At 45.0% G+C, this 14,353-nt stretch overlaps 1 pseudogene; it reads right to left on the bottom strand.

The window, feature by feature from the left end:
- LOC118369068 (RNA helicase aquarius-like) overlaps positions 1-14,353 on the bottom strand; it is a 74,719-nt pseudogene that overhangs the window by 15,780 nt on the left and 44,586 nt on the right.

The raw sequence follows: 14,353 nt of genomic DNA, 5'->3' as shown, positions 1-14,353 counted from the left end.
TTCCCGGCTGAGCCGTTGTTGCTCCTAGACGTTTTCACTTCACAATAACTGCACTTACAGTTGACCATGGCAGCTCTAGCAGGGCAACAATTTGATGAACTGACTTATTGGAAAGGTGGCATCCTATTACGGTGCCACAATGAAAGTCACTGAGATCTTCAGTAAGGCCATTCTACTGCCAAAGTTTGTCTATGGAGATTGCATGGCTGTGTGCTCGATTTTAAACACCTGTCAGCAATGGGTGCGGCTGAAATAGCCAAATCCACTAGGTTCAAGGGGTGTCCACATAAACTATATATAAAAGTATGTCACCAATAGGCCTACTGCTGCATTGGTCTATAGGCTATGAGTTCCATGCACTAACTTCTTTAGCTGCCAATGGATCACGGTGTATCAATGTGTCCATATGGCAGAGGTTGGTGATCTCACATTAGTTGACCTTTAAATTTGAGATTTTTGTCATCTTAATTCACATTTTTATGATTAACCAGGTGACAATAATTTTGAGAAATTAAAGTTATTATTAAAATGAAACTGTTCCACGAAAATTATCATATGAAAATCATAACTGGCTCGCAGAATGGTAGGATAAATTGTAAGCTTCCCCAAACTTGAAACCCAAACGCCGCCTTTGAATTCTTTATAAAATAATTGCCTCCACGTTTCCATGGTGGGATTTTGCCTATAGACTACTTTAAAGCAAGGGGTCAAATATGCATCACAATATGAAATACAACACTCAGGTTTCGAACAATTAAGTATATTTTCAAAATGCATAGTGCCTTCAGCTTCCATTGTAAAGTGGTGGATGACGCGCTGATAGCCTGTTGCCTGCATCTGAATGGTGAATCGGAGGAGCACCTTAAATTACCAGCTGAGAAATAAATATAGTAACTCTTCAAATCGTGCACCAAAACCTTTCTGGACATGCGTTTGCCTTTAGAATGGTTTCACAATGAATGGGCTTATAAAAGCACATTTTACTACAGCAGAAACCAACTGAGGAGCTGCAGGAGAAATCCCACTTAAAATAGGCTCTGTATGCTGTGCATAATTGTGCTGGATAAATAAGATACATATTGACTAAGGAAAATATACACAGGCCAATTGAATTACATTAAAATTGAAAATGAACCCATAGACAGATAAGCATGACTGTCAAATGTCATTTCCATCAATTAATAAAAACGTATTTTGCAATGGGATTTTTTGTCTTCACTGGTCGTTTTATTTAAAATGGGGGGGAATTGCAGACTAATGGAAACCCTGGTGTGTGTGTGATGTCTCCAGTATGCTTGTCTCTCTCATGTCTCTGCTTGATACAAATGTGATCTTATGTGCCCAAATGCAAGAGAACTCAGTAACCATGGCAACAGCTGCAACAGCTGCCTCAGCCCATTGCCCCAGGTTGAGTGTAACAGCCCAGGACTGGCACGTGGCTGAGTAAAATGAGGGAGATGTGAAGTAAAGAGGGAATACAATTGGGGAAGGAGTGAAAGAGCGTGCGGCTGTGGCACACTACCCCTAAAAGGAAAATGAGAGTTAGGACCTCAGTTGAGCTACTGTAGAATCAGGGCTGAGTGAAACATACTGAGAATGTAATGTACTGGTAAATACACACATGCTAACATAATCCATCTAATGTTAACCTTTTCAAATGACCAGTGATTTCAATCTTCCCCTGGGTCCCATCAGTGATCTACTGAATATTATAAACCAGATAGTTGGGGTCCTGCGGCAGCGTAGCCTAGTGGTTAGTGGTCCTTCTGTAGCTCAGTTGGTAGAGCATGGCGCTTGTAACGCCAGGGTAGTGGGTTCGATTCCCGGGACCACCCATACGTAGAATGTATGCACACATGACTGTAAGTCGCTTTGGATAAAAGCGTCTGCTAAATGGCATATATATATGGTTAGAGCGTTGGACTAGTAACCGGAAGGTTGTGAGTTCAAACCCCCGAGCTGACAAGGTACAAATCTGTCGTTCTGCCCCTGAACAGGCAGTTAACCCACTGTTCCCAGGCCGTCATTGAAAATAAGAATGTGTTCTTAACTGACATGCCTGGTTAAATAAAGGTAAAAAATAAAAAATACATTTAAAAAAAAAATGCTGATTGGCTCGAACAGCATTTCAGCCATGTGTACAGTATATCAGCCTGGGCTGGGTCTAATCCTGAATGCTGACTGGTTAAAAGTACATTCCAGCCAGTGTCTGTTCCACAGCTAAATCTACGACGTTAAAATGCCTATTTAGTCTGTTCCATCAGCCTGTCTCATCAATGGGCTCCCGAGTGGTGCAGCGGTCTAAGGCACTGCATCTCAGTGCTAGAGGCGTCACTACAGATCCTGGTTCGATTCCAGGCTGAATCACAACCGGAGCCCCGAGTGTATGGCAATGGAACATTTAGAACGAAAGACTGGATTGCTTACATAGATAAAGAACAAAAAGACTGAATGACTGGTTGCGTCTCTGGCAACCGAATCAATAGAATGAACGACCAGCTGGCTTGGTTAGCAATACTAGATTTGTTTCGGGACTATTTCTTGTGGAAGGATGAAATAGTATGAATAAATTCATCAAAATAACGTTGATAAAAATATGTCAATCATTATTTGAGTATGTTGGTAACCAGTTGTATAAAAGTGATAATGCCCTCGAAGCTGGTGTTTGGAGGATATATTAGCAGTTTGCCGGCCCTCTACGAATATATCCTCCAAAGACCGGCTTCTCGGGCACTATCACTTAACTATACCATGGGTATGACACAGAAATACCCGTTTACTGTTACATTTATGTTGGTAACCAGTTTATAATAACAATATTATAATATTATCATTTGTGGTATATGGCCAATATAGCTAAGGGCTGTACTTAAGCACAACGCAACACTGAGTGCCTGGATACAGCCCTTAGGCCTTGGTATATTGGCTATATACCACAAACCCCAGAGGTGCCTTATTGCTATTATAAACGGGTTACCAACGTAATTATAAAAGTAAAAATAAATGTTTAGTCATACCCGTGGTATACGGTCTGATATTCCATGGCTTTTAGCCAATCAGCAGTCAGGGCTCAAATCACCCAGTCTATAATGGTCAAAATACCACACCCCCTCGGGCTTTGTTGCTTAAATTAAGGGCGTCTACTTCACATCCCAACCATACAACGTGTATGATGTGACGCACGTCATTTTCCAACTATCCGAGATGTGGATAAATAAGAGAAAACATTTTCCTTTATGACTCATTTCAGAACAGTGCAAGTGCAGAGCAGGGGCACCAACAATGAGCTTGAGGGGTTGGAGTATTAACGTACTTTAGCAAATGAGCCATGCCAAAGAGAAAGGGGGATAGATTGCTGCTGGCTAGGTCTCATGTTGCTAGTGCTCAATGGAGTGCCTTGAGCTGGAGTGTGTGCTTGTGGCACGGGGGAAAGATGGCCGTTTGTGTACTGCTGTGACAGGTATTCACCAAACACTGGCACTATCGCCTCTCCAGTGTCCAATTCACCCCTCTGATCGAGTGTGTGTGTGTGTGTGTGTGTGTGTGTGTGTGTGTGTGTGTGTGTGTGTGTGTGTGTGTGTGTGTGTGTGTGTGTGTGTGTGTGTGTAGAGGAGGGTATGTGGTGGCGGCCACTTTACCCCTCTGGTCTCGGGACAAGTGTGTGTAAGGGGCTGAGATTTGAGAGAGTTGTGGTCAGTTCCCTTGAGGCGTCTGAAAATGGCAAAAGCCAAACGGAGAGGAGAAACCGAGACACACATGCTCCTCATTTAACATGTCCAGACCGAGACATGCGCTCCTCATTTAACATGTCCAGACCGAGACACGCGCTCCTCATTTAACATGTCCAGACCGAGACACGCGCTCCTCATTTAACATGTCCAGACTGAGACATGCGCTCCTCATTTAACATGTCCAGACCGAGACACGTGCTCCTCATTTAACATGTCCAGACCGAGACACATGCTCCTCATTTAACATGTCCAGACGAGACACATGCTCCTCATTTAACATGTCCAGACCGAGACACATGCTCCTCATTTAACATGTCCAGACCGAGACACATGCTCCTCATTAAACATGTCCAGACCGAGACACATGCTCCTCATTTAACATGTCCAGACCGAGACACGTGCTCCTCATTTAACATGTCCAGACCGAGACACGTGCTCCTCATTTAACATGTCCAGACCGAGACACATGCTCCTCATTTAACATGTCCAGACCGAGACACATGCTCCTCATTTAACATGTCCAGACCGAGACACATGCTCCTCATTTAACATGTCCAGACCGAGACATGCGCTCCTCATTTAACATGTCCAGACCGAGACACACGTGCTCCTCATTTAACATGTCCAGACCGAGACATGCGCTCCTCATTTAACATGTCCAGACTGAGACATGCGCTCCTCATTTAACATGTCCAGACCGAGACACATGCTCCTCATTTAACATGTCCAGACCGAGACACATGCTCCTCATTTAACATGTCCAGACCGAGACACATGCTCCTCATTTAACATGTCCAGACCGAGAGATACATGCTCCTCATTTAACATGTCCAGACCGAGACACATGCTCCTCATTTAACATGTCCAGACCGAGACACATGCTCCTCATTTAACATGTCCAGACCGAGACACATGCTCCTCATTTAACATGTCCAGACGAGACACATGCTCCTCATTTAACATGTCCAGACCGAGACACATGCTCCTCATTTAACATGTCCAGACCGAGACACATGCTCCTCATTAAACATGTCCAGACCGAGAGATACGTGCTCCTCATTTAACATGTCCAGACCGAGACACATGCTCCTCATTTAACATGTCCAGACCGAGACACATGCTCCTCATTAAACATGTCCAGACCGAGAGATACGTGCTCCTCATTTAACATGTCCAGACCGAGACACATGCTCCTCATTTAACATGTCCAGACCGAGACACATGCTCCTCATTTAACATGTCCAGACCGAGAGATACGTGCTCCTCATTTAACATGTCCAGACCGAGACACATGCTCCTCATTTAACATGTCCAGACCGAGACACATGCTCCTCATTTAACATGTCCAGACCGAGAGATACGTGCTCCTCATTTAACATGTCCAGACCGAGACACATGCTCCTCATTAAACATGTCCAGACCGAGAGATACGTGCTCCTCATTTAACATGTCCAGACCGAGACACATGCTCCTCATTTAACATGTCCAGACCGAGACACATGCTCCTCATTAAACATGTCCAGACCGAGAGATACGTGCTCCTCATTTAACATGTCCAGACCGAGACACATGCTCCTCATTTAACATGTCCAGACCGAGACACATGCTCCTCATTTAACATGTCCAGACCGAGAGATACATGCTCCTCATTTAACATGTCCAGACCGAGACACATGCTCCTCATTTAACATGTCCAGACCGAGAGATACGTGCTCCTCATTTAACATGTCCAGACCGAGACACATGCTCCTCATTTAACATGTCCAGACCGAGACACATGTTCCTCATTAAACATGTCCAGACCGAGAGATACGTGCTCCTCATTTAACATGTCCAGACCGAGATACGTGCTCCTCATTTAACATGTCCAGACCGAGACACATGCTCCTCATTTAACATGTCCAGACCGAGAGATACGTGCTCCTCATTTAACATGTCCAGACCGAGACACATGCTCCTCATTAAACATGTCCAGACCGAGACACGCACTCCTCAGCGCTCCTCATTTAACATGTCCAGACCGAGACACGCGCTCCTCATTTAACATGTCCAGACCGAGACACGCACTCCTCATTTAACATGTCCAGACCAAGACACGCGCTCCTCATTTAACATGTCCAGACCGAGACACGTGCTCCTCATTTAACATGTCCAGACCGAGACACGTGCTCCTCATTTAACATGTCCAGACCGAGACACGCGCTCCTCATTTAACATGTCCAGACCGAGACACATGCTCCTCATTTAACATGTCCAGACCGAGACACGCGCTCCTCATTTAACATGTCCAGACCAAGACACGCGCTCCTCATTTAACATGTCCAGACCGAGACACGCGCTCCTCATCTAACATGTCCAGACCGAGACACGTGCTCCTCATTTAACATGTCCAGACCGAGACACGCGCTCCTCATTTAACATGTCCAGACCAAGACACGCGCTCCTCATTTAACATGTCCAGACCGAGACACGCGCTCCTCATTTAACATGTCCAGACCGAGACACGCGCTCCTCATTTAACATGTCCAGACCGAGACACGTGCTCCTCATTTAACATGTCCAGACCGAGATATATGCTTCTCATTTAACATGTCCAGACCGAGAGATACATGCTTCTCATTTAACATGTCCAGACCGAGACACGTGCTCCTCATTTAACATGTCCAGACCGAGACACGTGCTTCTCATTTAACATGTCCAGACCGAGAGATACATGCTTCTCATTTAACATGTCCAGACCGAGAGATACATGCTCCTCATTTAACATGTCCAGACCGAGACACATGCTCCTCATTTAACATGTCCAGACCGAGAGATACATGTTTCTCATTTGACATGTCCAGACCGAGAGATACATGCTCCTCATTTAACATGTCCAGACCGAGACACGTGCTCCTCATTTAACATGTCCAGACCGAGACACGTGCTTCTCATTTAACATGTCCAGACCGAGACACGTGCTTCTCATTTAACATGTCCAGACCGAGACACATGCTCCTCATTTAACATGTCCAGACCGAGACACGCGCTCCTCATTTAACATGTCCAGACCGAGAGATACGTGCTCCTCATTTAACATGTCCAGACCGAGACACGCGCTCCTCATTTAACATGTCCAGACCGAGAGATACGTGCTCCTCATTTAACATGTCCAGACCGAGAGATACGTGCTCCTCATTTAACATGTCCAGACCGAGACACGCGCTCCTCATTTAACATGTCCAGACCGAGACACATGCTCCTCATTTAACATGTCCAGACCGAGACACGCGCTCCTCATTTAACATGTCCAGACCGAGACACGTGCTCCTCATTTAACATGTCCAGACCGAGACACATGCTCCTCATTTAACATGTCCAGACCGAGACACATGCTCCTCATTTAACATGTCCAGACCGAGACACATGCTCCTCATTTAACATGTCCAGACCGAGACATGCGCTCCTCATTTAACATGTCCAGACCGAGACACGCGCTCCTCATTTAACATGTCCAGACCGAGACATGCGCTCCTCATTTAACATGTCCAGACTGAGACATGCGCTCCTCATTTAACATGTCCAGACCGAGACACGTGCTCCTCATTTAACATGTCCAGACCGAGACACATGCTCCTCATTTAACATGTCCAGACGAGACACATGCTCCTCATTTAACATGTCCAGACCGAGAGATACATGCTCCTCATTTAACATGTCCAGACCGAGACACATGCTCCTCATTTAACATGTCCAGACCGAGACACATGCTCCTCATTTAACATGTCCAGACCGAGACACATGCTCCTCATTTAACATGTCCAGACCGAGACACATGCTCCTCATTTAACATGTCCAGACCGAGAGATACATGCTCCTCATTTAACATGTCCAGACCGAGACACATGCTCCTCATTTAACATGTCCAGACCGAGACACGTGCTCCTCATTTAACATGTCCAGACCGAGACACATGCTCCTCATTTAACATGTCCAGACCGAGACACATGCTCCTCATTAAACATGTCCAGACCGAGAGATACCTCATTTAACATGTCCAGACCGAGACACATGCTCCTCATTTAACATGTCCAGAGAGACACATGCTCCTCATTTAACATGTCCAGACCGAGAGATACGTGCTCCTCATTTAACATGTCCAGACCGAGACACATGCTCCTCATTTAACATGTCCAGACCGAGACACATGCTCCTCATTTAACATGTCCAGACCGAGAGATACGTGCTCCTCATTTAACATGTCCAGACCGAGACACATGCTCCTCATTTAACATGTCCAGACCGAGACACATGCTCCTCATTTAACATGTCCAGACCGAGAGATACATGCTCCTCATTTAACATGTCCAGACCGAGATGCTCCTCATTAAACATGTCCAGACGAGAGATACGTGCTCCTCATTTAACATGTCCAGACCGAGACACATGCTCCTCATTTAACATGTCCAGACCGAGACACATGCTCCTCATTTAACATGTCCAGACCGAGAGATACATGCTCCTCATTTAACATGTCCAGACCGAGACACATGCTCCTCATTTAACATGTCCAGACCGAGAGATACGTGCTCCTCATTTAACATGTCCAGACCGAGACACATGCTCCTCATTTAACATGTCCAGACCGAGACACATGTTCCTCATTAAACATGTCCAGACCGAGAGATACGTGCTCCTCATTTAACATGTCCAGACCGAGATACGTGCTCCTCATTTAACATGTCCAGACCGAGACACATGCTCCTCATTTAACATGTCCAGACCGAGAGATACGTGCTCCTCATTTAACATGTCCAGACCGAGACACATGCTCCTCATTAAACATGTCCAGACCGAGACACGCACTCCTCAGCGCTCCTCATTTAACATGTCCAGACCGAGACACGCGCTCCTCATTTAACATGTCCAGACCGAGACACGCACTCCTCATTTAACATGTCCAGACCGAGACACGCGCTCCTCATTTAACATGTCCAGACCGAGACACGTGCTCCTCATTTAACATGTCCAGACCGAGACACGTGCTCCTCATTTAACATGTCCAGACCGAGACACGCGCTCCTCATTTAACATGTCCAGACCGAGACACATGCTCCTCATTTAACATGTCCAGACCGAGACACGCGCTCCTCATTTAACATGTCCAGACCAAGACACGCGCTCCTCATTTAACATGTCCAGACCGAGACACGCGCTCCTCATTTAACATGTCCAGACCGAGACACGTGCTCCTCATTTAACATGTCCAGACCGAGACACGCGCTCCTCATTTAACATGTCCAGACCAAGACACGCGCTCCTCATTTAACATGTCCAGACCGAGACACGTGCTCCTCATTTAACATGTCCAGACCGAGACACGCGCTCCTCATTTAACATGTCCAGACCGAGACACGTGCTCCTTATTTAACATGTCCAGACCGAGAGATATATGCTTCTCATTTAACATGTCCAGACCGAGAGATACATGCTTCTCATTTAACATGTCCAGACCGAGACACGTGCTCCTCATTTAACATGTCCAGACCGAGACACGTGCTTCTCATTTAACATGTCCAGACCGAGAGATACATGCTTCTCATTTAACATGTCCAGACCGAGAGATACATGCTCCTCATTTAACATGTCCAGACCGAGACACATGCTCCTCATTTAACATGTCCAGACCGAGAGATACATGTTTCTCATTTGACATGTCCAGACCGAGAGATACATGCTTCTCATTTAACATGTCCAGACCGAGACACGTGCTCCTCATTTAACATGTCCAGACCGAGACACGTGCTTCTCATTTAACATGTCCAGACCGAGACACGTGCTTCTCATTTAACATGTCCAGACCGAGACACATGCTCCTCATTTAACATGTCCAGACCGAGACACGCGCTCCTCATTTAACATGTCCAGACCGAGAGATACGTGCTCCTCATTTAACATGTCCAGACCGAGACACGCGCTCCTCATTTAACATGTCCAGACCGAGAGATACGTGCTCCTCATTTAACATGTCCAGACCGAGAGATACGTGCTCCTCATTTAACATGTCCAGACCGAGACACGCGCTCCTCATTTAACATGTCCAGACCGAGACACATGCTCCTCATTTAACATATCCAGACCGAGACACGCGCTCCTCATTTAACATGTCCAGACCGAGACACGCGCTCCTCATTTAACATGTCCAGACCGAGAGATACGTGCTCCTCATTTAACATGTCCAGACCGAGAGATACATGCTCCTCATTTAACATGTCCAGACCGAGACACGTGCTCCTCATTTAACATGTCCAGACCGAGACACGTGCTCCTCATTTAACATGTCCAGACCGAGAGATACATGCTTCTCATTTAACATGTCCAGACCGAGAGATACATGCTCCTCATTTAACATGTCCAGACCGAGAGATACATGCTCCTCATTTAACATGTCCAGACCGAGAGACACATGCTTCTCATTTAACATGTCCAGACCGAGAGATACATGCTCCTCATTAACATGTCCAGACCGAGACACGTGCTCCTCATTTAACATGTCCAGACCGAGACATGCGCTCCTCATTTAACATGTCCAGACCGAGAGATACATGCTCCTCATTAACATGTCCAGACCGAGATACATGCTTCTCATTTAACATGTCCAGACCGAGAGATACATGCTCCTCATTTAACATGTCCAGACCGAGAGATACATGCTCCTCATTAACATGTCCAGACCGAGATACATGCTTCTCATTTAACATGTCCAGACCGAGAGATACATGCTTCTCATTTAACATGTCCAGACCGAGAGATACATGCTCCTCATTAACATGTCCAGACCGAGACACATGCTCCTCATTTAACATGTCCAGACCGAGAGACATGGTCCTTATTTAACCAACAATGAGAAACTTCAGGACACTCCTGAGTGAGCCACTCTATAAGGAAAGACAATCTGGCTGCTAGTCCAGAGGACAAATCACTAGCCTGTCCTGAGTGGATCCAGTGTTAGTGGTGCGCTAGGTAATGAATATATCAACTGGACTGGCCCTGGATCCATTATGGTTTAAATGAATGAACCATTGAACAATATCCTCTGCTACTCTGCGGAGTGAGTGTGTATGTGGAATGATTGTGTGTGTGTTCCTGTGTACTTATGTGTGTTCCTGTGTATGTATGCGTGTGTTGCTGTGTACGTGTGCGTGTGTTGAACATAACACGTATGGAATCATATAGTGATAGGAGATATGGATATAATTTAATTTAATTGTATTATTATATGTAGTAGAAAGTGATGGGTTAGAAGAAGCCTACATAACCAACCCATGAAGTAAAATTGAACATCCATATATGGCCAGCTATGTAAACTTTAATATTGATTTATACTGCAAAAGATGTCAGTCAATTGGTAACATACATTTTTGTCTTCTTCTAATGCCCCTTAAGGGCAAAGTAATCTAAAAGTAACTGAATGTAATCAGATTACGTTACTGAGTATGGATAATCCAAAAGTTACTGATTACAATTTTGGACAGGTAACTGTAACGAATCACATTTAGAAAGTAACCTACCCAACCCTGTTGGTACTGTGCGTGTGTTCCTGTTTATACGTGTGTGTTTCTGTGTGTATGTGTTATTAACCTGGTAGAAATAAGGTTTGGGCTCTGACTCTCCCACTCCATTGAAGTTTTCCATGTTGAGGAGCTGGAAGTTGAAGGTCAGGGTTAGGGGCCTGGAACTGGGGTAGCAGCTGTACGTGGGGCAGGTTCTCCAGCTGCTTATTGTGGCAGTTATATAGATTACACAGACTGGAGGAGAGATGGAGAACCATGTTAGCATTAGCATCAGAGAAAGATTCACCATTCATTCTTATGGTTAGGGAGAGCCAACATAGTATTAGAATTAAAGAGATTCACTATTCACCACTTTAGCTTAGCGTCCATGTTAGTTAGTATACATAGAGGGCACCAGAGGTAATATAAACTCAAGTGACTATCCACTCAACTGACTAGACAATTAGCCAGGGAGACATGACCATATTCACGTGTATCAACTGGTATTTAGCAACTATTGGATCATGGACGTAGCAAGGGTTTTTTAATTGGCTAACAGACTAGTTATTTTCATCTCGTCTTGTGTTTAAAAGGATTAAAAGACGTCATACCCACTAACCAAATATTGTGTTGATATTTTTGCACTAATGTTTGATGATCAAAAACAGCATGATAAAGTATTTTCAAATTTCAAAATGATTTTGTACATGTTCAGACATGTTTGTTTGATTATAGATAATAAAAATATATAAAATCAAATATTTTTATTTATAAATCCCTTTTTACATAAGCAAATGTCAAAGTGCTTAAAAAGAAACCCAGCCTAAAACCCCAAACAGCAAGCAATGCAATGCAATATGTAGTGAGCATTTCTGTTTGAACCATATTCACTGTTATGTCCCCAGTGCGCCTAACCCACCTGGCACGGGCACATCCCTGGTCATCCAGGTCAACGGTGGGTACCCCCAGGTGTACGAAGCGGGTGAACAGGGACTGCTCCATGTTGGAGTACTTCTGGAAGGCCATGATCTTAATGACAGGGGGCAGCTGCTGGTGGTCTCCTATCATGATCCAACGCTTCCAACCTGCTGTAACTGTCCTCTGGGTTCTAGAGAGGAACTATACTGTAGGTCAGTGTCAAGGTTCAAGGCCAGTTCAGTTCTTCTCCACAGAGACCATAGAGTGTTTGAGGGAAAATGACTGCCCATGCATTACCAGTTAAAAAACAAACAACTTTTTGATTGTAAAAGAAAGGTTTGCTTAAAGCTGCAATATGTACATTTTTGGGCGACCCGACCAAGCAGTAGATCTGTTCTATGTGTCCCATTGCTATGCTTTCTGTGCTTTGTTTTTGAGTCTTACATTCGGTTTTGTACACCAGATTCAAACAGCTGAAAATACAATACTTTTGGTTATGGAAAATATATTTCACAGCGATTTAGATGGTACAATGATTCTCAACACTACACCTGCTTGTTTTGTCACAAACTGAAATTAGGCAAACTATTAGAATTTTAGCAACCAGGAAATGGCAGAGTGATTTTATGCATAGTGCATCTTTAATTATGGACATGTCTTTCTTTAGAATGATTAGATCTGATTGTATGGTGGTGATTAGCTAGTTAATCTCTGTGTCAGTGTTGCTTTAGTTTAGCGCTCCCTCCCACAGTGTACAAGCGTTCCACTAGGACAGCTCATAGACTGGTGTTCAAGGGGAGACATATTGCAGCATTAGTGTGTGTTGGTGGTGAACATGTGTTGGGTGCTGACGTTCTTTGCATTTGTCTGCTGCCTCACAAAAGCACAGACCTCTGGAGAATAGCTGTACACCTTCTCTTCCTGTTTCCTTATCCCTACTTTCTTTCTCTTTTCACAAGCAGCGAAAACATTCATTCGGCCTGCCTTGCATTTCAAACGCCCCTCATCACCACGGCACCTCTTTTCACATCTGTTCCTCACCTGCTTTCAGTTCTCTCCATTCTCACCCCTCTCTGCCTGTTAACTGAGTGGTGAACTCTGCGCTCCTTCATCGCCCTCCAGCTGGACCACAGGACCGTGTCGCGGTGTCAGATACAACCTGGAAACAACTATCTGCACCAATGCAAAGCTCCAAGCAACTGAAGCAAAGTTACAATATTCCAGAAGTATGTCTGTCCCTCCATCATATCTGCAAAGGACATCTTCAACAAGTATATGGTTTTGGATAAGTGAAACTTGATGTCAAGACCAAGTCTTCAAATGGAGTAGAATTCAAAACCTCTGGCTCGTCCAACACTGACACTAACAAAGTCAATGGCAACCTGGAGACAAATGGGGTGAATACGAGAAGAGAACTGGACCACAGACCGCATTCTGGGGACTGAGATCACCATTGAAGATCAGGCAACCAAAGGACCGGAACTTATGTTCAACACACAATTCTCACTAAATTCTGGCAAGAAGAGTGGGAAGGTGAAAACTGCCTATAAGTGTGAATACGTCAACCTGGGAGTGGATGTAGACTGACTTTGCAGGCCCGGCCATGCACGGGGCAGCGGTGGCCGGGTATGAGGGATGGCTGGCTGGCTACCAGATGACCTTCGACACAGCCAAGTCCAAAATGACCCAGAGCAACGTTGCTGTCAGCTACAAGACAGGAGACTAACAGCTACACACCAATGTCCATCTACCAGAAGGTGAATGACAAGCTGGAGACAGCTGTGAACCTTGTCTGGACAGCAGGCAGCAACAGCATCTGCTTTGGCATCGCTGCCAAGTACCAGCTGGACTCCAGTGCCTCATATCCGCTAAAGTTAACAGGTTGGTAGGAGTTAGCTACACCCAGACACTGCGGCCAGGTATGAAAATCACCCTGTCTGCAATGGTCCATGGCAAGTACATCAACACCGGTGGCCACAAACTGGGAATGGGCCTGGAGCTAAGAGGCATACGTATCTAGCTAACCTGTCTAGTGAAGTCGTCATATTTAATATTTGACAGAATAGCAGAATAATCTGTCCTGATGTATTTCCAGCCAAACAACCCTCAAGGGATGTCTCAAAGGAAAGGGATGAATCTAATCTAAAGCAACAACATACATAACATAGCCCT

Source organism: Oncorhynchus keta, chromosome 35 (assembly GCF_023373465.1).
Source record: "Oncorhynchus keta strain PuntledgeMale-10-30-2019 chromosome 35, Oket_V2, whole genome shotgun sequence".
In the NCBI taxonomy this organism is placed as follows: Eukaryota; Metazoa; Chordata; class Actinopteri; order Salmoniformes; family Salmonidae; genus Oncorhynchus; species Oncorhynchus keta.
Note: the sequence above shows the minus strand (reverse complement) of the source record. Positions and strands in the feature narration are given on the sequence as shown.